The 25784-nt window shown below is 35.6% G+C and overlaps 1 protein-coding gene across 2 annotated transcripts in view; it reads left to right on the top strand.

Annotated features, from left to right (window-relative positions):
• The first annotated feature begins 3322 nt into the window (after positions 1–3322).
• osbpl3b (oxysterol binding protein-like 3b) overlaps positions 3323–25784 on the top strand; it is a 120821-nt gene continuing 98359 nt past the window's right edge. Inside the window, exon 1 of one of the 2 annotated variants that reach the window (XM_067402094.1) lies at positions 3323–3679. The gene's annotated coding sequence lies outside the window, so the exon portion shown is untranslated. The remainder of the gene's footprint in view (positions 3680–25784) is intronic. The other variant, XM_067402132.1, reaches the window with a different exon arrangement.

Genomic DNA, 25784 nt, shown 5'->3' with positions numbered 1-25784 from the left:
TACTTTCTCATCCATTACAGGCAACACCAAACTGATGAAAGATACATTGTGCTACTCATGTATTATTTGGCTTCTCTTTATTGCTGCTGATTGGTTTTGATACAAACTAGAGGCTTGGATGCTCTTGAACATTCTTGAATGCTCTGCAGTTATTATCTGATAGTTCATTCTCTGAAGGGTTGTCCACTTCTTACTCATTGGTGACTTATTGGTGTTATCATGGTGACAACCTGAACATAATTTATGTGCCTGTGGATGTTGCTATGTATAACAAAAAGGATATGACATGCATTTTTAATAACCTTGAAACATTATAGAAACATCATAAATCAAACTGTAACATCATACATTTTATGTGTTTATGTGTAAAAGCAGTGATTCCCATCCTTTTTGTGTCAGGTGCCTCCACAACTGAATGAGTAGTGCCACTCCATTTAACCAAACCATTAGCACTGTAATGAAAAGGACTAAAATTGCAGTTGCACTTTATATATATATATATATATAGGGATCATATTGAATTAGTTTGAATTAATTTTATTTTAATTCAGTTTTGAATATTATAAATTAAACAGCTCGTAAACACTTTATCATTAGGAAAAAAAATGAGTCACACTTTAAATTAGGTGTCTTTAACTACTATGTACTTACAAAATTTGTTTGGTACAATGTACATTGTATTGATGTATTTCAAAACATTTGTGCTGCTATTGAGATGGGATATGGGTAAGGTACAGGTTTGATGGTCTGGTTAGGTTTAAGGGTGGGTTAATGTGTAAGGAGAGGGTCAACAGCCGTAATTACAAATGTAATTAAAGAAATTAAAGAGTTAGTTCACTCAAAAATTAAAATTCTGTTATTTATTACTCACCCTCATGCCGTTCCACACCCGTAAGACCTTCATTAATTTTCGGAGCACAAATTAAGATATTTTAGTTGAAATCCGATGGCTCAGTGAGGCCTGCATAGGGAGCAATGACATTGCCTCTCTCAAGATCCATAAAGGTACTAAAAACATATTTAAATCAGTTCATGTGAGTACAGTGGTTTAATATTATAAAGTGACGAGAATATTTTTGGCAGGCCAAAAAACTTAGTGATGGCCTTCGTGAACACCTATAGGTGTTACGGACAGATGGGACGGAGACACAGCAGGAAGTGAACAGAGATGCAGATAAGTGAAATGGGTGAATAGAATGTAGTTAAGCGGAGACTGGAGATAATACTTTATCTTGCAGGTGCAAGGATCTTGAGAGGATGGGTGATTTGTGATGGTGAGGATACACATAGGAAGTAAGTTGACGCACGGAGACTGAGGAAACACGTTGTAGTGGAACAGGATAGTAGATTAGCCATCTTGGCGATAACCATGAAACAGTCCTCTTCGTAATAACGAGACCAGACAACTGAAGGAGGTGAGTGGTGTGTGAGTCCTGTGTGATGAGGTGCTGATGGGGAACAGGTGTGTGTTCAGCTGATGGTGGAGTGAGGGCCAGGGAGGATGATGGGAGATGGAGTCCAGGACAGACGGAGACTGTGACAATAGGGTTCTATATAGAAACCTACTTTTTTTCTTAGAGTAGCTTTTACCAAAAGTACTAAAATATACTGAAGGTGCAAACAGTGTCATACACACACATACAAAACACCATGACAGTGAAATATAATGCAATAACCATTAATTCAACAACATAAGATGTAACAAACCCTAATGTGCATGACAAAAACAAAAAAACCCAAAAACAAACAAACAAACAAACAAAGAGACATATGCTAAAAATGAAAAGCCGTAAAATGTGAAGTGTCAGGGAATTCTAGAAACGCAAGTTTATAACTTTTTAATGTTAATTATAAGACGATTTGTTTATTTTTACTCCCAAAATGGTACATTAACCACATTTTACCGTGAAATTACATCAATTAATTATCAATTACCCTCACACACCTGCAGGTAATGGATAGATACGTAGGAGAAAGGACCAAAAAAGTCAAAAATCAAAAGCAAAAGAAAGTCCCACACACTGTCAATGCTTACAAAAGATGGATATGCCTGATCAAAGTCAAGACCAAAACGTGCAAATAAAGGTATTTTGGTGATTTTGTAAGCATTGATAGTGTGCAGGAGTTTTTTTAAATGTAAAATTACATGAAATGTATTGCAGTTTATAACATCTACAGCAATTAACAGGTTTTTTTTTACTTTAGCAGTTTTTACACTCTTTTACAGTTAAAATTACAATCTTTTTACAGTGAAATCAATGCCATAGTAGAAAAACTCATCAAATCTCTCACCTTTTCTGTTAATGAGACATCCAGGCTTGTTTATCTTTCACAGGTTTTTATAGTTCTAGGAGCAAACATGTGAAGAACCGTTCATGATGAGTTTCTGAAATCTGGCTGGTTGAATGTACATTTTCAGCTATGAGTGTCATCCATACAAATGACCAAACATGTGCTTTCGGCCAGTGGATCCCAAACACGTTCCCACATTTGCATGTCTTTGTCTGACACACCAATTTTAGATCTTGAAGTCGCTATGAGCTGATAACCCTAATCAGGTGTGTTTGATGGAGGAAACATGCAAAATGTGCAGTGTAGGTGGGCCTCCAGAAATGTGTTTGGGAACCACTGCTTTAGGCTATATCTTTCCTCAAATTAACTAAAACAAAAACAAAACAAAAAAGAAGATAATTGCAAATATATTCATCTTTTGACTAATATTATTATAGGTTTGTTATAATAGGCTATTTAAATACATTTAGAATAATTGTAATTTTATTATAGATTAATTATTTAATCTAATATTTCATGCAATCATTTATTGCAATCAACAACATTAAAATCATCCAACTGGGTAGCTTTACCCGTGGGTATGTCATTGCTATATAGAGGGTCTTTTTTCAATCTATGGTCCATCTGGAAATGTGTCAAAGGTCAAGGAAAGTCTAAGAAAATGATGCTATATATATTATAAAAGCTGTATACAAAGTGACTTTGGAGTGACCTTCATAAGGACCAACATCCATCACCAAATAGCCTATTTAAAATGTTGCTGACCAGGCACAAGATGTATTAATAAATTAGAAAATGTAGGCATTATGTTAAAAAGAACCATTTATATTCATGAAAGTAACCAAAGAGCAACAAAATTGGGTGCTTAAAAACATTATGTTACATTTAGTGAGCTCTGAGAATGTGGCGACGTCACGGAAAGGTGTTGTCAACCCGGTGTAGCCCCGCCTCTACTTGTGACGTACGTGGTAATTCCCCCGCTGATTGGTTAAGGTCACTTTCAGTTGCGTCTGTGAACCGCTCGCAGAACCCACGCGCACAAGACCGTTTATTTGCACAGTGAGCGCGAGGGCAGCGCATCTTCTGACTCGTTTTTGATTCAGCTCATTTAATCTTTTTATTTCTACATGTCGAATAACAGCGGTTTGTTTCAATATTTAACTGTATCCAGTCCTATTGCTTGGAGGCCAGTTACGCTAATACCCATCGTAAACTTCAAAAGAGGTGACAGTCTCCTCACAAATCTATTTGGTTTGTTATTATTCTTCGCTTGATACGCTGTGTTGTCGACAAGATGCCGCGCGGATACATTTCGTAGTTCTCTCCGCAGTTTTCTTATCCTCCGGAAGTGGCGGTCAGTTTAACACTAGTTTCTTCAGTTTAAAAGGTAAGTTAAAAACTTCTTAAACTACTGTAATTATGGCATTCCTTATTCTTTTCACAATTTTATTGGTTCTGCATGCCATGCAGTCCGGAAACATGTCCATGCATGATTGCAAGCAATGTATTTACCATGTAAAAATGCTATAATAACTGATGTGATTAGGAAACTATTTTAGCTCGGGCGTGGACGACAGGAATTTTTGCAGCTATAACTAAAAATCCCTTTTGAAGAGAAAAGTATATCAGTGTTTTAGTTTGAGAGTTGCTTAATGGCTATACATTATCTTAATTTTAACGGTTGGCTGACATTTATAAAAATACAACCCATGGCATTATATTAATGTGAGCTATTTTCTTAAATGCACAAGGCATCAAATGTTATTGGTCTGTCAAAGTTATTCTTTCATCTTTCTTCATTAAAGAATGTAATCACGCATATTTCAGTATTAGAGTCTTTCTGTATTGATGACTTTAATCTCTTTAGATGCAAATAGGTTCATTAAATTTGCAGTAGGAAATTTGGTGCTTGCACTTCAACATGTATTAAATAACAAGCAGTCTAAAGTACAACTCACAAGCTTGTCTAATTGCCTCAGTGAAATGGCATGTAGTTGCAAGTGAAGATGATGAAGGTGATGATGATGGTTTGAAGAGTTAATGTCAAAGAATGTGTTTGAGAGGTCTGGGTGTGTGAACTACTGGGTGTCTGACTTTGAACACTATCTGAATGTGACAAGGAGCACTGTATCCATTAGAAATACTCTCTTTTGTCATTTCCCTGTCACCATGGTAACAGATTGTGAAATGTGTTTTCTATGTATGTACTAGTCCTAACCAGAACTGTGTGCCAGTGAAGTACATTTTTTTAATACTTGCTACCACATTATTTAAAGGGACATTGAGCTGCCTCAGTGGCCAATTTGTGAATATTTTCGCAGAAAGATATATTGGGGGTGGACTGACTTTTATCTTCCTTCACGGCCATTTAGAGTAGAAGCTATGAGGAGGATGTTCTCTCTCCCTATCTCTTTATTTGCCACTTTCTATTAACAATACTCCAAGAAACACAGACTTCAATGCATTACAATTTTAAAAACTGAACACCGCAGTTGAACAGGACAGAGCATTTCTGCAGAGATTCCTGAAATGAATATTTCACACAGTATCCCACTGTGAAATTCAGTGCGTAGTGATAGCCCAATATTTTATTGATTAAAACGACACAAATTTACGCTGAGTCAGAGTGTGTTTGTAGATTTCTTCAGCCTGTGTCAGTGTTTCAAAGCATGATTGGATAGAACAGGGGGTCAAATTGCCCTCTGCGTAGCTTGAGCACCAGTTGATTTTTGCAGTGATATGTGAAAAGGCTGTTTCTAACAGACTGGACTGAAAATGAATCTGGCAGGTCCCGGATGTCTTCAATAACATCTAAAATGATGAATGACAGCAGTTAATCCTGCCTCAAGATCAGTGCCACAATGTCATGAGAAATACAGCTTTAACCTAGTTTGCAACCTAATGTGTCAATTTGTACATTAAAGTATTTTTGTTTACTAAAAATGTTACAAATTGAAAGTTTCACTGTAAGTTCAACTGACAAATAGAACAGACATAATCCAAGAATGCATAAGTCAACCTCAGACATATTGACAAACTCAAAATAATTTCAGAGATGCTTAAGTTCAATGATAAAGATTTTTTTTTTTTTTGTATTATCTGTTTATTCATATGCCTATGAAGTAATGTTTTAAAATATCTTCATTTAAAGGCACAATATGTAAGATTTTTGGATTAAAATATCTAAAAACCATTAGAACAATGTTATATATTTTGTTGACTTGTGTACTTACATTATCTCAAATGTTTCCAAGAATGTTTAAATCCAGGGAAATAAGTAATTTTAACCAGGACACAGATCGTGTCCTTGCGTCGCCTATCAATGACATCATACCTGCATCACCCTCGATTTCCGGTTTTACTTTTGTAGAAACCATGGAAACACCAAAGACACTTTAGTATATGAACCACTTGCAGAATCTGCGAAAATGTGAGTAATTTTAACAAAATAAGAGAGATGACCCAAGGGTGAAAACTTTTTGAATTTGAAGGTAAATTGTACTTAATTTGTCTTCCGGGAAACATGCAAGTATCTTCTGTTGCTTCCAAAGGGCAGTACTAAATGGGAAAAAAAGATATTTCAACAAAATAAGAAAAATTTCATCCTGTTCAAAAGTTTTCACTTTCACTTATATGTAAACATCTTTTATGTAAAATATCTTACTCAGGACAGTTCTAAATAAAAAAAATAACATGCATTTTGTATGATCTCTCTTATTTTGTTAAAATTCACATTTTCACAGATTCTGCAATACTTTTTAATGCAACTGTATTATGTGTTTTATTAGACAGGTGAGCAACTGTTTGGATACATTCATTGACAAAAAACTAATCATGTTCAATAGTTCAACACAGTAAGTCTTATTGTTTACCGTAAATCTCATTTTCTTGATTTACCACGAATACCATGTTTTACCATGCACGCATAATATCGATCTAGCTTACTGCAGTGTGCAACAAGTGTCTCATAGCAGCTGCCGAGTGAACAAAGAGTACCACTATAACAACTTTCAACAAACACAAATGTATCTAATATGAAAAAAAAAAAAAAAGCTCTGCTTTACCCCACATACTCATGACCAGAAGAAACGGAAGTGGCGACAGCGGCATAATAAAAGTTCTGCTGCTCTCGAGCTGTGTGTCGCGCTCATCTCTCATTAGCAATCGCTCTAGCGGCCTCATTCCACTTCAGCGGCTTTCAGCCACACCCTGCTTACTACTAAATAATAATATAATAATAATAATTCCTTACATTTATATAGTGCTCAGTGCTTCCCACACATAGACTTTACTTGGGCGGGCCGCCCAGGAAAAATAACGGCCGCCCAAGTATATTGGAGACACATTTTTGCTTTTATTATATTTATCTCTTATACTTTTATATCCGCCCAAGATAATGAAACCATCCGCGATCGATTAACTAGTCGTTTCGTACCTTTTCGTATTTTTTTTTACAGTCTATGGTTCTACAGGCTCGCGCAAACCTGCTTCAAAGTGACTCTCAATCAATGAAAAGCGCAGATTTATGCCAAGCGATTGCACATGAACTGAAGTTGATGAATTATTAGAATGTCTACTTCATGGCCTTTATATAAATCATTTCATACGGTTGTAAGAATTGGAAGGAACATACATTTCAAAATAAGAGTCCCGGTGTATTTCGAGCTTGTTTATAATTAAAAGTCACATGCTAAGTTGGATTTATTTTGGTTACACAATAAATCGTATTTAATTTGATTTCCATTTAATTCATAGTAAATTATTGTAGTCTCCCCCACAGGAAGAAAAGACTAAGAACATTATTTGACACATATATTATTCATTTTATAAATTGTACTAGTAAAATCTGTGTCCCATTCACTGAGAGAGACACCATATGACAGCAAAGAAAACATAAGAAAAGGAGAACCATTTAAATGCTGTAATTTTGCATAATTTACAATGCATAATAATGCATAATATTAGTATGTAATTAAATGTAATAGTATGCTATGTAATTAAAATTAAATAAAAAATACAATAAATAATTATAAAAACATTATTTGTTTGTCACATGTAGTAGACCATTTTTGTGCTGTGGGTAATAGGAGGATTTTTTCATCCGGCTACCACCACAAGTATATTTCAAACCTGTGGGAAGCAGTGAGCGCTTTTTCTGGGCACTCAAAGCACTTTACATATTGAAGGGGGAATCTCCTCAACCATCGCCAATGTGCTGCATCCACCTGGATGATGCGACAACAGCCATATTGCGTCCAGAAAGCCCACCACACACCAGCTTATTGGTGGAGAGGAGAGTGATGAAGCCAATCAGTGTATGGGGATGATTAGAAGGCCATGATGGACAGAGGCCAATTGGCAAATTTGGCCAGGATGTCAGGGTTACACCCCTACTCTTTTCGAAGGACATCCTGGTATTTTTAACAACCACAGAGAGTCAGGACCTAGGTTTAATGTCTCATCTGAAGGGCGGTGCTTTCTGACAGTATAGTGTCCCCATCACTATATTGGGGTGTTAGGACCCACACAGACCACAGGGTGAGCACCCCCTGCTGGCCTGACTAACACCTCTTCCAGCAGCAACCTAGTTATCCCAGGAGGTCTCCCATCCAGGTTCTAACCAGGCTCAGCCCTGCTTAGCTTCAGTGGGCAACAAGTCATGGGCTACAGGGTGATATGGCTGCTAGCAAACTACTAAAGTAATGCTAATAAATCTATAATACATTAGCTCATCCATGAATAGACATGAAGACACCCTCCATGATTCGGCAAAATCATGCCATCATCAAGCTACGCCTTTGTTTTGAATAAGCGACCTCTAGCGGCAAAAAATTACATATTGTGCCTTTAAGGACTTTTATCTATTAATGAATTTATGCATTTAACTGTGATTAATTTTATTAATTAATCAGCTTATCATGTTAATTTACATTAATCCAAATATATATATATATATATATATATATATATATATATATATATATATATATATATATATATAGTATTAAACATGCTTATAACATTGTTATAATGTAAATATGGCTCGCACATTATATTAGGTGTCTTTAAATACTATTCACTTGGTGAACAAGGTGTCCATGTTGTATTGCCATTTGCTGCTATTGAGGTGGGATACGGTTAGGTTAGGGAAGGGTTGGTGGTCTGGTTAGGTTTAAGGGTGGGTTATGTACCCCCGGCGTGCGGTGGGTTTTGTGGGGGTAATTGAGAATGAATGGGGTAAAGTCACGTGAGAGGAGGCAATGTCTCCTTTGCGGTATGATTGGATGTAATTGGATATGATTGGTTTGTGCGATAAATCCTGCCTCTTGTTGATGTGCACGCTTTGGCGTCAGTTTCAATGAACAAATAATGGCGTCAATGGGAAGACTAATTGAAAAGTAAGTAAACAGATCACCCAGTTGGATATCACCGCTTTATGTCACGTCAAAATCAAACTTGAAATTGCATTAAAAACCCCACAGTCATCATGTTTTCAGTCCATCAGCTTGGTGAAATTAAAAATACATCTTCCTGTCTGTGACAGACGGTGTTTACGGAGCATGATGATCCAAAATAGCTCAAGTTGACTATTAAAAAGAAAAACATCAATACACAAATAAAATGTATTGTTTAAATTATTATTGCCTTTAGTTATTATTTTGTAATGAATGTAGAAATTCTTAAAACACTAACTTGATGAGATTGACTTGGTTTTGATAAATAGAACATTTATTATAATACATTGTTAATGTAAAATTACAAAACAGAATTTTATTTGGTTTCTTTTTTTCTTTTTTGTTGTAATGTAATGTTCATTCAAAGGAAGATATGTCAACGTTAAGCGTAATGCACATGAATTTACATTGATTCATAAATAAATAAAAATTGTGCCTCATTTCAGAACACCACTGCATGCCACTGGTACACAATAAGTGCATTGTATCAAATGATACATAGTTGCAAGGGAATGAGATGGTCCTCTATCCATTGCCCTTTCTCATAAAAATAACCTAAAAGAAAGTTCCATATCATCCATTCTGGCTTCTATTTCAGTGCTTGGTATGTCCCAGCCTGGACAAACCTAAAGGATGCATTAGAGGCTGTAATTTCCTTTTCCATCAATATTGTATTATGGTGCCATTATGGTGCACTTTCCATTTCTTCTCCATTTCTTCAAATGGAAACTTCCTACAGCTTTTCTGCTTCCCACTGTAGAGCCCATGCAGCTCTCAGATTAGTTTTCACACTGAGTGTGAAAAACACTGCTAGATACACCATGTAGGAGAATAACTTAAAACTAAGCTGTGGGCAAATGACTGGGCCAGAGCTTATGGGAAGAAATGGAAGTTTTAAGTTCTATGAGGATATCCACCATATGTTTGGCTTTTTGGTTTCACCTGATGTCTGACAGCAGCTATGCAGGTAATCCTCCCCAGTATGGGGTTGCACATAGTAGCTGTGTCCTTTAACAAGAAAATGCACCTTTATTTTCACACCAGGACAGCATCCTGAGCTCAGGACCGTTTTACAAAATTACACACGCTGTTGCCATAGTCACAGTGTGAGGTGAAATAAGTTGAGTTTGATAAGAGTCCTCGGGAGGGTGAAAGAGGCTTGATTCTGTGGTTCTTTCATAAGATATGGGAAGTTCTCTACGATCTCAGCTGTGTGTTGGAAATGTGTTGTGGATATGGAGAGAGTGTATAGGGCTTTGAGAGCAGATGTTGTCGCTGCTCAAGAACAGTGGCAGGTGTTGCCACCGTCTGCCTTCTTCATCCATAAAAGATGTGATTTCTAAACCTAAACAGGTGGGTGAGGTTACAGCTAGATGGAAAGACACCATTCTGTCTCAGACTTCTCTGGTTTTAACTGTATTAATATGTTGTTTATTTAAAGCAGTTTGTTTTTCACATGCTTCATTCACCTTTATTGAGGCAAAATCTGATCTCTTTAACATCGTATTTAAGCCTTAATGATGACACATGATCTCATTATGTCTGTTCAGACAGTCTGTGCTGTAGACAGTTGATATCAATAGCTCAGTTCAACTTTCCTTTGGTGTCATTTCATTGCTGTCTTCTTTGTGTTGTAGAAAGAGGACAACTCCCAAAAAAGTACATGTATTAAATTTATTATATGTATGTTAAATTGTTAGTTCACCCAAAAATGAAATTTCTGTACTCACCCTGTTGTCCCAAACATGTCGTCCCATAACTGCAAGACCTTTGTTTGTCTTCCGTACTCAAATTAAGATATTTTTGATGAAATCCGAGGGTATCTGATCCACACATAGGCAGCAATGACATTGCACCTTTTGAGGTCCAGAAAGGTGCTAAAGGCATTGTTAAAACAGTCAACGTGATTACAGCAGTTCAACCTTAATATCATGAAGTGACAAGAATACTGTCATTTCTTTATCCTGTAAATGTAAGAAACATCATTTATATTATATTACACACTGTTATCCCATTACAGTTGCCACTCTTATAAAACATTTGAATTACATGTTGACTTTTAAACCTAAATTAAAGGCCCAACAACAGATATTTCAGCAAAATTAATATTTTTGCAATAAATATTGTCTTCCTCTCTAATGCGTCCTAAAGTTTGAAGTTTAACGCAGACTGTCAGGATGAGCCATCATGCAAATGGAAATATGTGAAATTGTAACACTTACAAAAAATGTTATCATCATAAAATAAAAGTTTTGCTCTGAGGAAACATATCACATATGATTTATAATCTGTCAAAGTGCATGACAGGGCAAGCCATGTTAAACATTAGGATAATGCAGTGGTTCTCAACCTTTTTTCCCAGTGGGGCACACTGTGGTCCAAGTGCAAGTTTCACGGGCCGCATATCATATGAGGTCACCAATGAAAACCAATCAGATTTAATATTATGGAATTAGCAGATATTATTATATTATACCTACCTATTATTAAATTATTATTATTATACCTAGATGTTGCACATACAGAAGAGTTGGTGTTTTCTGGTGCCACATACTGTATTTTATTTCTGTCACACTCTGCAAAATCAACAAATACCAAAAGAAATTTGTTTTTGTTTCAAACTGTGTTGAAATTACTGGCATTGTGACTTCTTCATATCAAAGTGAAACTCTCTTCTTCAATAAACTCATGTTACACAATCCCCTGATATACAGTAGGCTATGTCACAGAAAACAATTTATTCCACTAAATAAAAACTTACTGACATTAGTATTACAGTAATCAGATTATAATGCTCAATGAACATACACAAAATGTGTACAAGCACTTAAAGTAACTATTTAACTCTGGATGTAAATCTTCAACAGCATCGTAACAGTCACCAAACAATGACAGTATGTTATACAAGCCACAAGTGCCTTAATAAGCAAATGCTATTGAACTCTTTTTACAAACAACACTGAGCGCCTTGTAATTACAATCTCTGACGATATCAAGCATTCTTTCACGTCGCAGTCCCTCGCGCAGCATCCGCTAGCATTCGTGTGTGCACCAATGTGGTTATTTTTTATCAATTTAAAATACAAGTACATCAGAGAAACACATCGAATTCACATGTCTTTTGACACTGTAGGTTTTGCATATGCCAAGTACTTTACTACAGAGTAAACAAAGGCTACCCCTCTTGCTCATTGACAGCAAACTGATTCTTTCTCTTAAATTCTTCTTACCTTCACTGCTGATGCTACGATTCTTCTTGTTTGCAATGTGTTCCTTCATTGGTATGTTCCTTACTTCATTTTTCTCCTCTAATAACAAATTTGTCCATTTTTATCCCTAAATTTACAAAAAATAATGGCTACTATTGGAATTCTGCCAAAGTGCGTGCTTGTAAGTGTTCGTTAACTGAGTAGCCTCAGTAGTAGGTGTGTCTGAAAATAATATATATAGGCCATATGATCACCAAAATAATTTTATATGACAAAAAAACATTTATAGTTCAAACTTAAATTCCTCTTATCCATTTAAATTTAATTTAAAAACAAAAATGAATTGTAAAACTGGAATACATTTTTTCAATGTGGTCGGCATATTGTGGGCTGCATTTCCATTCGTGACGGGCTGCAGGTTTAGAAACACTGGGCTAATGCATTAGCTTGAAGCTTAAAAGAGAATTCTCATGTTTTTGGCAGCTTGGATCACGTACCTTTCCCTCAGCAGCTCACTCTGTTTCCTCCACTATTTGCATTTTGTCCCTAGAAATGCGTTATTAAAGGATTAGTCCGCTTTCAAATAAAAATGTCCTGATAATTTACTCACCCCCATGTCATCCAAGATGTCCATGTCCTTCTTTCTTCAGTTGAAAAGAAATTAAGGTTTTTGATGAAAACATTCCAGTATTATTAGCTCTCTTCTTCTTCTCTATTAGAAATCCGGCAGTGTAGATGCTGCTAAGTGTATTACTGCCACAGGTCAAAGTTTGAACTAATTGTTATATACTTGCACTAGCATATTGTATATGACAGTTTAGTTCAAACTTTGACCTGTGAGTTTATTGAGCAAGAGATTTGCCAGTCATTTCAACACACTGTGAAACAAAAACAAATTTCTTATAGTATTTGTTGATTTTGCAGAGTGTGACAGAAATAAAATACAGTATGTGGCACCAGAAAACACCGCCTCTTCTGTGTGCAACATCTAGGTATAATAATAATATTATCTGCTAATACCATAACATTGAATTTGATTGGTTTTCCTTGGTGACGTTATATGTAAATGAAATGCACCCCACAAGACTTGCACTTGGATCACAGTGTGGCCCGCTGGGAAAAAAGGTTGAGAACCACTGAACTAACCAGTCACACCGGTTATTTCATCCCGATCTAGCTTTTATAATATTCCAAATTGTCTATTAATAGGCAAGTCAATGTGACATAAAATGACATTACCTCATCGCTCATTCACAAATGTTTCATAAATGGAGTTCATCTTATCTTAATAATGCTTTCTCCAATGTTTTTTTCCGTTCAAAACATTTTAAATAATGTACATGTGATTGATGTCTGTGTCAGGGCAACCCATTACTACAACTTTTCACATATTTTGGAATCCTGTAAGAAATCTGCAAAATATTTATGCTGTGTAACCATACCAACTTATTCCATCATTCTCTTCTAATTCTTTTCAAGTAAAGAATTGTATAGTACATTTGAGGATATGAACGTCCAGTACTTTTGAGGATATCATCCTCGTACCGGTGGCCTAATAAAAGCTGTTTTATTTTACATGGAGTGGGTTGCCTCACTGAAACATGGTGGTGCCATAATGAGATCACGTGACCTGCTGAATATTCGATTTACCTCAGTAAATCTGTGAACAGAAAAATTAATCATGATTGCAAATTCAAAAAGTTAATCACGACTGCAAATGCTTTTATTTGAAATGAAAAATGTAGCTTTTGCACGATGCAGTGCAACATCAACGAAAAATGACTTTTGCACCTGAAGTGCACCTTTAAGTTTTTTTTTAACCCAGAGCTCATTCGAGACTATTAAAAAACCTGGCAGTCATAGAGAGTGCAAGTGTTTCTTTCTGGACAGGTTTTCTGGTTTAATAAGTCTTGCGAAGAGAAAGCAAAAAAGGTCAGAAAATCAAAAGACCTGAGCCAGTTTGCAGAGACGGTTGAGTTGTCAAGCTCAGAGGTCATGACTAATTGGCTACTCTGCCTTTTAAATATTAAAGACAACAAAGAGCTTCAACATGCTCCTCCACTGTTCCCCTGCTGTTCTTGCCTCTTAAAAATACCTGTAACTAAAGGGTCAAAATCGCTGTGGTCTAAAAAAAATCTTTGGCCTTAAATAGAAATGGATCAAAGCACATCTGCATCCCAGCAGCCTGTGGAATGAGGCCTCTGGTGGAGAGATAAGAGTTTATGGCCCCTTTGTGATCTAACAAGCCTCATTAAATAAACTTTGCTGAAGATACAGTACTAGGCTGTTCTTCTGCACAAGACTGCAGTCTAAAGTGGAGTTTTATTCAATTCTAGCTGTGATCGGGTTTTATCAAATGGTCGCTGATTGAAACTATGCACTTTAGCCTCCCTCTGCTTCTCTGTGCTTGCCTGGATGCGCTGGAGTTTGTAATAAGAGTGGAATTTAATATTCTGGCATCTCCTAGAGTGCTTTAGATTACTATATGTTATGTCACTTTTTTTTAGCGTTTAGAGCATCAGAGTTTGCCTGTTATTTGCAGGGGGTGTATGGGGAAGGCAGGATAAAGCTCTTACTGGCGGTACTGGCTAACTGATGTGAATTATCGTACATTAGACACATTATTTCAGGAGGTGGAAATTTTTCCAGAGCAACGCTGAAATGTGAGCCTGTGTTGCCTTTGTTTGCAGCATCTTTCCATTTCAGCAACAAAATGGAAACCTTTTATTGGTATTCTCACTACATGCACTTTATTTGTGCAAAAGAATCAGACACTAGCCCTCCTAAACAAAGACGCCTACACAGAAAATAAATAGCTGAAGTTTGGCTCACTGTCATTGCTTTGCTTATGAAGAAATGTGTTATCACGATTTGATAATTAGCAGTCTTACAATGCATAAATTAGGAGAACCTTTGGTGTCCAGATTCACCTTTCTTGCATTTTCTCTACAAATATCATTAAAAAAAGAGATGCTATTTTGATGATGTTTGTATGATTTGATGAAGTGGATTTCTATTTGGAGAATCAATGGAGCTATTGATATTAGAGCTGCTTTTTAAAGAATCCCTAATTATTTTAAAGATGAAGTGTACATTCTTAAAAATGCTGGGTTGTTTCAACCCATGTTTGGGTCAAATATGAGCAAACCGCACCATTGGTTTATATTTTTAAATTAAATTTTCAAACCCAATGGTTGGGTTTGTCTATATTTGACACAAACATGGGTTGAAGCAACCCATTATTTTTTAGAGTGTTTACATTATGTGCCACTGTATTAAAAAAAAAAAAACTTAAAGCTGCAGTCCGTAAGTTTTGCATCTTTGTCACCATCTCTGTTTGAAACATGCAATTGCAGTTATTTGCGGAATTATCATCTTTATGTGTGTTGTGCATCGGCACGGCTCCTCAGCGTGGATGAATGTAATGTTTGCTGTCAGTCACCACATCGGTGGATACTGTGCTTCGGAATCACAGATTTTAGTCTTGGAAGTGTGACCAAAATAAGAATTTTTACTGGAGAATGTCATGAAAGTAACAAATCTGCCACTTTTGTTCTGACCAACTGAGAAAAAAAAAAGCATTACAATAAATCGTTCTGCCAATGGTCATTAAATCTAACTATAGCTTAGCACATATCACATCAAACTGTGCAAATTATTGTTATTGTTATACTTTGTTCTCAAATTGTTAATGTTAACAACATCAGCATTGTGTAACTATGTGTATTTAGCGCGAATTAGCTTTACCTGTAGATTTCAATTTCTGTACAGTCTAATCACTAACATTAACTCCCTCGGGTCGGCGGTCACGCCGGCGTGATCACCGCGTTTTTTTTCTAACCAGTGTGAAAGAGACTCAAAATACTCTGTCAATGTTGCACATACAATTAAGAGTTATACACCATTTTAATCTGTGGAATATCTTCTTCAGAGTAACAACAAAATGTTGTGCGTTTTATAAAATAAAGAAAACTAACATGATGCGTTATCTCTCGTCTCCCTCTGAACTAACTCCAATCTGATAGATCTCAGAAAATTAACTGTAACTTAGTGAATACTTATCACAAAAAAATTAGACTTTTTGAAAAAACATTGAAATGTCCGGTTTTAAATCGTGTAAGTCAAATTAAAAACAAATATTCTGTGTTTATGTAATCTATATGAAAAGAGAGCCATGTCAGAAGTCCATGATTCAGCTCATTATCCGCTAATGCGGCCACGCATGTATCATAATGAGGGAGCGCTATTCAGACGCAAATTCAGTCAATACATGCATACATCGTCTCAATCGTGTATTTATTGTCTTGAAACGTGTTTTGAATAGCCACAGATCTCTGGCCTCTGTTAGTTCGGTTAGTTCCTGGATTGCCTATTCTTCTTTAGCAGGCATTTGTGGACAAAAGGGGCAGAGCGCCCTCCGGCTGCAAGTATGAATTGAAAACACAGTATCCAGCAATCATAGTAATGACAATAAATCCTGAATAAATATTACTCCTCTGTATAGAAAATTGACAAACATATGAGAATCCAGCAATATTTCTCCAAATGTGCATGCTTTTAAGCTAAAAGCCTATATGAAATGCCATAGAGGTAACATAATTGTTCAGACACTTTGCATCACAGAAATACATTATATTTTAAAGAATATAAATTGTAATAATATTTCACAGTATTGCTGTTTTTTCTGTATGTTTGATTTACACCATGATGAGATTTGAGACATGATCAACAGAGGGTTTTTTCACAGCCTACCTGTCTGAAAGAGTTCATTATTTATGCAGGTCATTAGAGCTCTTTATGCGATTATTTTGTCTTCTCAGGTGAGAATCACCCATTATTCATGATTATTCACACCTCCACGCATACTGTTTCTTGACCAAAGATGTTTTAGAAAATTTTAATCTCTCTATTGTTTTATATGAACAAGCAGGCAGCATAATTTTTACCTCATTTTGAAGAAAAAACTCTGTCTACAACCTCAAATACCCAGAAGTCTTGTGAACAAAGATTTAATATAGATTTTTTGGCTTTATTTCAGTGACTTAAGTTTTTTGTTTTTTCAATAACCACGCATAAACGTTATTCCTTCAAAGACACAAACATGTACATACATGTTCCTCACATATTATTGTAGCCTAGTTTGTGCTGAATACAGTGTAATGACACTTTTTCCATTAATATGTTTATGAACAACTGAAAAAAGCACAAATGTCAGGGCATGTTAAAACTTCTCCAGGGTCCCAAAAATCCTCAGACCCCTGAGGGTTAATTTGTCATACCAAACTACGCGTCATCAAAATGATAAGTTTAATTATTCCAGCTGCTGTGAGAAAAGGCTATAAATGATACGTCACCTGCAGCATCCTCACATGATATAGCCTACTAGCTGGGACTCCTTCTTATGTAAACAGACATGAAGTAATGACGAAAGGAGGCAAGTTCGAATTTCCTGCGAAAACCCACCAGTACCACTCAAACTAGAAAATATTAGTACAAGCATTCTGTTGTGAATCAGGCTAAGGTAAGAAGATAGTTTTGAACACTTTCTGGTTATGTACTTGCTCAAAAATTGATTTTAGGTCATTTTTAATAAAAAAAAAAAAAGCTGACTGCAGCTTTAAGTTTGGTTGCTACCTTAAATTTTTAAGTGCAAACAACTTGTCATTTCAACTTGAATGATATTAAACTGACATAAAAAAGTTGAGTATTGTATAAGAATAATTTATAAAAAAAAGTTGAAAGTTGCTTAACTTATTTTGATGAGTTAAAGTAATGTAAAAATGTCATTACTTTTTGTACAGACTAAACAAAAACTGTTTTTGAAGATTGTTTCAAACGATTTTTTTCATTGGACCCCACTGATCCAATTCATGTGGACATTTTTCATTTTTCAAACCACTGGGACATGTGTGTGTGAGAGGGTTTTGTTTTATTTCTACTGTGTCTTGTTGCTCAAGTGATAAACTGTGTTGAAATAAATGAAAAACACACGTTTTGTAGTGGCAAGGTTTTATGCATTGTTGTTAATAAAATAATGTTCTGTTTTATGAGTAATTTGAAGTGGTTTACTTGTTGCCTGCAGTATTGATTTAAAGGGTTAGTTCACACAAAAATGACAATTCTGTCATTATTTACTCACCCTCATATCCATTGATGAATGTTTATATGTGAATAAAAGCCTAAATTTAATCTGTTCATCATATAAAGCGATCGTGTCTACAAAACCTCTCAATTCATATGGATTAGTTGTATGATCTCTTTATGACATGACATGAGGGTGACTAAATGATGAAAGAATTAAATTTTGGGGAGAACTAACCCTTTAATATCACCACTGTAGTAGAAGATCTTTGTATTGTACTGAAGCTAAAATGTTTGTATCGATCCAACCTCTAACATGCATTAATATTCAGAGAATTTGTCTTAAAAATATTTCAAGTCCAAGAATAAATTCAAGGTTGTGCAGTTATAAAGTATCTGCTGTTGACATTGGTTTTCTGCAAGGCAGTAGTTTTATTAGGTCAGGGCCTCAGTCTCAGAGCTGACACAAGGAGTCTTCAGTAAGAGCAGAATTTTCCTGCTGGGCTTCTGTGGGTCCACTGGGAATGAACTGCCCTGTTTGCGTTCTTGCCAGAGGAGGATTTCTGCTGCTCTTACACAGTCTTGCTCTCACTAAAGTCAGTGTGACATCTCTAAAATATTCTCTATTTTAAGATATACATGACTTCTAGTAGCCACTCACAGTGTCTCTGCAGAGATCTGATCTTTCTAGATCAAAGGAGTTGATGAAATATTTCAAGCAAACATCCGTTTGGTCTCTGTCGAAGAAGATGGTTTTCCCCGTCTCGGATATTGTTGTCTTTCCCCTCAGCTCTAATGAGTCAGTATTTGGCACGATCACGTCATCTGAAGAAAAGGGAGGGCATGTAGCATGTTTCAAACAGTCTGAATTCATGTCAAGAGATTTACGAGGAAGGGAGGGGCCCTAGGGTGGATGGGGGTCGGAAGTGGTTGAAGCACAGGAAGCAGAGCTTGTTCGTTCAAGAAACATTCAATCGGAAAAGTGTCTCACAACGCTAGACTTCATGAACTGTATTAACAAGGAATCCTCCCACATTCTGTCAAAACCGTTAACTCTTCCATCTCAGCTAGTGCTGCTAAGAAAATGTCAAATTTGAAGGTCAAGTGCGTGAAGTATTTGAGTGATGTAATATTCATCATTCTTCTCTCTACCTTCTCAATGGTTAACCTAAGCGATTTTTACTAAAATCCAACACCCATCATGCCCACCTGCACACCATTTGAAAAACTAGAAGTTATCTTCACAGTTCACTGAAGAGCTGTTTCTCAATATTCTACATTCGCTCTGAGTGCCAATACTAATGCCAGTACATTTGTAAATGTGAGCGCGCTGGCATGGTCTCATGGAGGCTGAAGCACCAGGGTTTGGCAGGCGCTCAGATGGAGCTTTACAGCATCTCATGAGGAAAAGAGCACATCTGTGCAGTCTCATGCTAGAGGGAAAATTCAGCCTCGAAAACACATCAGTGTCATGCTTTCTGTGTAGACATCTTTGTTGATTATAATGGAAGAAATTTCAACACATCATATGGCTTCGTTCATGTTCAGTGTAGAGTGTACACTAGAATAGAATGATCAGCATTTATTTGAAATAGAATTTAAAATATTTATATTTTTTCTGCTTAATTTTTTTTTTTTTTTTTTTTTTTTTTTGTGTGGAATCTGTGATACACTACCATTCAAAAGTTTCCCAGGTGAAAAAAAGTACACTTCCATAATGTACTTAAAGTGTTCTATTTTTGATTACTTAATATACTAAAAAATATATATATATTTCTTAAGATCATCTTAAGAACATGTAAGTGTACTCAACTGTGCTATTTTGAGACACCATGAATATGAACTAAAATGTGCTTTTAACATACTATCTCTACATTTTTCAATATAGAAGATAGTATTTTAAAAACACATTTTAGTTCATATTCATGGTGTCTCAAAATAGCACAGTTGAGTACACTTAGATTTTCTTAAGATTATCTTAAGAAGTACTAAAGAAGAATTTTTAGTATATTAAGTACAAAATTAGTGTGTGAAAATAGAGCATTCTAAGTAAATTATGGAAGTGTACTTTTTTCACCTGGGTTGAATTTAAAAGGAAAGAAAGGAAATTAATACTATTATTCAGCAAGAATGCATTAATTTGGTCAAAAGTGACATTAAAGACATTATAATGTTACAAAAAGATTTATATTTTAAATAAATTAGGTTCTTTTCAGCTTTCTTTATTTTCTGTTATAATTGCTGAGCAACACACAACTTTATATATTAATATATAGCTGCTTTTCCATCCACATTTTCATCATTTTTAAAGAGATAGTTCACCCAAAAATGAAAATTATCTCATGATTTACTCACCCTCAAGCCATATAGGTGTATATGACTATCTTCTTTCAGACGAACACAATCAGATAAGGATATTTTAAAATATCCTTAGTCTTCCATGGTTTATAATGGTTGTGAATGGGGGCCACGTTTTGAAGTAAACAATAATGCATCTATCCATAAAAAAAGTAATCCATACGACTCCAGGGGGTTCATAAAGGCCCTCTGAAGCAAAGGAATGCGTTTTTGTAAGAAAAATATCCATATTTAAAACTTTTTTAAATTCAAATAAGTAGCAGAAACACATGCCCAAATGCTAAAAACAAGTAATAGTTTTTGGAAAAAACTTACCTTAATGCAAAACTCCAGAAAATCAACCTCAGCCAAGTTTATGTGGAGAACAAATGTTTTTCTTTAACTGAAAATTTGCATAGTTGGATGAAAACCCAGCATCTGCTAATATATAATTGAACTGATGTCGGGTCACAAGTTTGTGTATATTGACTGTTTAACAATGGTATCAAACTTGACTCATCCATTGTACTATTTTAGTGTTATATAATGTGAAACTGTTTTTGCACAAATTCCAGAGTTATTCAGTTGCGTCCATCAAGTTCCACTTAACCTTCAATTTGGAAAGTATTTCTAGGAATTCACTGGATTATCAGAAATATGAATTGTGACATGGTTATATAATATATAAAACAGTTGAATTTACAGAAAAATAACTATATTATGATACAGCAGATACAATTATGTTGATATAAAATTTCTTGTACTGTAAAATAATATTTAGGCTATCCTGCAAACCACATGCAATTTAAGTAGCCCTAATTTAGCCCTTCAGTTTATGCTTGACCAACACACTAGTGTGTTTCCTTTTTTTAAAGTGTCTGTAAAGCAACTAGTGCATCTGATATTGTACAGCATAATGTTCTGCTCAAGGACACAGATGGAACAGACCAACAGGACACTACGCTTTCAGGAAAGCTGCTGAGAGACAATCTGATTTTGTTAATGCAGTGTCATTGTTGTCATTGCGAATGTTTTATTAACAAAGTTCGGGAGGAGTACGTTCAGATAATCTACAAAATTGGCTGAAGAGGAGGCCTAATAGCTGACCAACATCTGTCCCACAACAATTTTCCAGCATCTCTCCTCCATCCCAACTGCTCATGATTATCTGTTCCCATCCCACTCAGGGATGGGGGGAGGGGAGTACTCTGGGTTTGAAGTTTGAAGCTCTCCCCCTCGGACAGCACTTCAAATACTCCTTACTCGATTATATGCAAGTGTGAACTCATGAATTATCAGCATAACGATTTGCCTGAATAATTGAATTGAAATTTACAATTTCAGAAAGTCTATGACAGCAGCACTTGAGCTGAATAAACTCTTTTGTTTTAAATATTCTAAAATCAGACACTGCAGTATTTAACAAGCACAATGTACTGAATGTTAATTTGTATTTAAAGAATGCTGAACACATTCTGCTCTAAATGAAAGATGCATGCACAGAAACTAAGAACTTTGTCTATTGTAAAGATTTGCATTTTACCTGCATATTTGAATTTGAATGTAAATGCAGACAGAGGTGCAAAGTGGAGTTTGTAATGGATCAGATCAACACACCAGCTGAATTTTCTATGTTGGACAGTAAGCTGGAGCAGACATATATGATAAGAGCTGCCAGAGTGAAAGTTAATGAAGACCGATGTCCAGCTGAGATAGAACATCCTCTGAGAAACCTGCTCACAAAAGCAACCTCTCTGCTTCTGAACTTCCCTTTGAAATTGAAGCCTGCAGCTCAGTATTACAGCATAGACTTAATGAGAGATGGTACTGATTCTTACGTCATTCTACCATTATTTGAGTCCTTACGGATCCCGGTAAGACATTTATCTGTCCTGAAGACGCTAGAGAAGTCACTATAAGCGTGAGAATGTCATTGTTCTTGTCTTGTTTGTTTTTTAACCGTAAAGATGAAAATCCCATCACCCATCTTAGGGGTGTGTCTTGGGTAATTGTAATTTGGGTGGGACAGGGGCATTTTTTGTTCATACCGTGTTCATATATATATCATATATCTCCATATGTATCTCATTGCTGTGTTTGGTTCTTGAGTACAGTTGTGATAATGGCACGATTTCACCCTCTGGATCAGTCTGAATCTGTTGGTGTGAGGAACGCTGTTACGACAGAGATAAAAATCACACCTATAAAACACTTCCAAAGCAGAAGCTCCCATGTTTCTTGCACAACACTATGAGTCATTCATGCCTCTAAGACCTCAGACCTCACATAAGTATCAATAAAAGCTCTATCTGTGTCTCATCCACAGCAATTCATTGCGAATCAGAGAGCAATGCATTTGCCATGCGCCACTTTGTTTTTGAGTGTCTTCAGGATCTGCTGCATAATTCAAGCCCACCAGCTGATTAGATTGAGGCTTTGCCCACGGGCTTGACTCAGGGCTGTTAAGCGGAGGTGGCACAGTGTGCATAAGCCTCTTTGGGCAGGGCTTTCTCAATGGAGTAAGTAGGGATTTCCTGACTTAATCTATTGGAAACACATTAAAAGACAATGGGTTGTATAGATTAGCCTACGGCAATGTTTTGATTTTGCAGCAGGGGATACCAACCCCTTCAAAAAAACTGGGCCAAACAACATTTTTTCCAACATATTTTGTGTGTTTTCCATTTATGAAAAAGTTTCCATTTATGGAAAATTACTAATTATTTGAATTGCTATTTATTATTTATTATAACAAATATCTAAAACTCTTTAACTACATGTTGTCATATGAACAACTAATCAGTAATTAAACTGGACATTAGATTTAAGCTACACTTTTTAAAGGATTAGTCCACTTTCAAATAAAAATTTTCCTGATAATTTACTCACCCCAATGTCATCTAAGATGTTAATGTCTTTCTTTCTTCAGTCGAAAAGAAATTAAGGTTTTTGATGAAAACATTCCAGGATTATTCTCCTTATAGTGGACTTCAATGGCCTCCAGATGGTTGAAGGTCAAAATTACAGTTTCAGTGCAGCTTCAAAGGGCTTTAAATGATACCAGATGAGGAATAAGGGTCTTATCTAGCAAAATGATCCTTCATTTAAAAAAAAAAAAAATACAACTGTATATGCTTTATAAACACAAATGATCGCCTTGCACGTGCTTCCGCTTTCCGTATTCTTCAAAAAGCTTACGCTGTATGTCCTACACCTTCCCTATTCAATTTACGGAACGAATGCAGCGCCAGTTCCGTTTTTTTCCGTAAGTAGAATAGAGAAGGTGTAGGACATAAATCGTAAGCTTTTTGAAGAATGTTGACAATTTTTGAACAATGTTGACAATGACAATGTTACTATTTTATGAATTCTGTATGAACACAATCATTTTAATGAATCAATTTAGTAGTTAATTTAACTCTACCATACCTTAACATAATATTAAAACCGAGCATGTATTTCTAACTGGCAAAATGCCGTAAATCCATTACATTTAATCAAATTACCTCATGTTTTGCAGTCTAAAATGACTGCATCCACACAAGCAGCATGCAAATGATAGATTGCGTGCAGAATCTGCTGCCTCAAATCTCGCTAAATTACTGCCGTTCTCGAAGATGCACCTTTGTAAAAGTGAGGATTTAGCACTTGCATGAAGAACATATATAGACACAGATAGTGGATTTATATCAATTTAAGACTCAAACTTTCTTCGATATAAAAACATACCTTGTGTGAGTTCTTGTATTTAAGTACTGTCAGTATTTACTCTATTTTGCAACGAAAAAATATTTCTAACGAAAACCAGAGCAGAACTACAACACACGAATGCGGCTTTGAACGAATCGCGAGAGTCAATGATTCAATTGTTCATTCACAGCCACTTGCTTCGTTACTGAATGAATGACTCGATGACTCACTCATAAAAACAGTGACTGCTGCCACCTACTGGCAGTTTTAGTTTAATATTTAAAAGTATCACTTCGTTTTACCATCATTGCATATTTCTCTATTAAACATTTTTTATAAACATTATTTATTTTATAAAGTTATTCATAAACGTAAAAATATGCACTGGAAAATCAATTTAGGGGGCAAATATTGTCCCTTAATGGAAAAGGTGTGACTGTAGTCTAAGTAGAAGAGAGGGGGTACGCAGAAGGATGGGAATCCCTTCAGGGGGTACTCCATGCTAAAAAGTTTGAGAACCACTGAGTTAGGATAACACAATAGAAAACACTTTCAGTTATTTTGAAATGCCCAGTCTTTCTCTCTCTTCACATTCAGTTGACAAGTTCACAACTAGGCTAAAATATATGTTTGTGGAGAAAACGTATATCTTTTGTGTTTCTTTTTTTCTTTTCTTTTTTTTTGGCTTGGCCATTTTCCCTTTTCTTTATTTGGTTCTCTTTTATGTTCTCTTTCTCTTTGTGTGTCCTGCTTGTGTTTCTCTCACTCTGTGTTTCTGTTCTGTCTCTGTCGATTTTCCTCTATTTCTGTGATCATTCACCCAGATACCCCCACTATTATAGTGTAACGTTGTGCAGTCATATATGTTTTATCCTCTCTCAAAGTAACAGACCTTGTGTGATTCAAAACAAGGTCTTTTTCAAGTCAGCCAGTGTAATATTACTTGACGTGTAGAACCAGAGACCAGACTTCAGACTGACATGTTTTGTAAACTGGACTGTTATGCTATGGATGCTGGAGTGTTGAAGAAACAGTTGACCAAAAATGAAAATCTGGTCAGCATTTACTCAACCTCATGCTGTTCCAACCCAGTATTATTATCATTTTTTTTTTTTTTTTTTTTTTTTTTTTTTTTATGAATTCACACAACTTGAGTGTTATATTCCAAGTCCATATGATCTCTTCATATGCAGAACAAGACTGAAATTTAAGCTGTTATTTACTGCTAATCTTCCTTTATGGCAGAGCTCTCAAATATCCTCATTGTGTTTAAAAATGTTAATATGATATAGGGAGCTACGGCAAAGGGGAAGATTATCAGTGTCATTAGTTGACATGAAATTGTCACAAATACCAACAGGAAGCCTGAAACTAAAAAGTTAATTATTAAGTTAATTATTTCATATTTTGTTGTTGAAATTTTTCATGTTTTTAAAGGGTGAATTTTACATAACATTTCTGGGTCTCATTTTATTAAAATTAATAACATAAGAAATTTAAGGCAGTAAATAGTAATACATAAAATAAAGCATAGACTTTTATCATTTTGTTTAAAGTCCCTGTAAAGTCATTATAAAGTATGTGTTCTGAGTTTGTCACACCACAGAAAAATGTGTTATTAACCACCCAGCCAAATTTGAAGGATTAAAAAAATCTGCAAGTAAATGAAATAAGTAATCAAAATCTCGAATAAATAGGCAGCGCTCTTTGCTCTTAAACG

This window comes from Chanodichthys erythropterus, chromosome 2 (genome assembly GCF_024489055.1).
Source record: "Chanodichthys erythropterus isolate Z2021 chromosome 2, ASM2448905v1, whole genome shotgun sequence".
Classification (NCBI taxonomy): domain Eukaryota; kingdom Metazoa; phylum Chordata; class Actinopteri; order Cypriniformes; family Xenocyprididae; genus Chanodichthys; species Chanodichthys erythropterus.
Note: the sequence above shows the minus strand (reverse complement) of the source record. Positions and strands in the feature narration are given on the sequence as shown.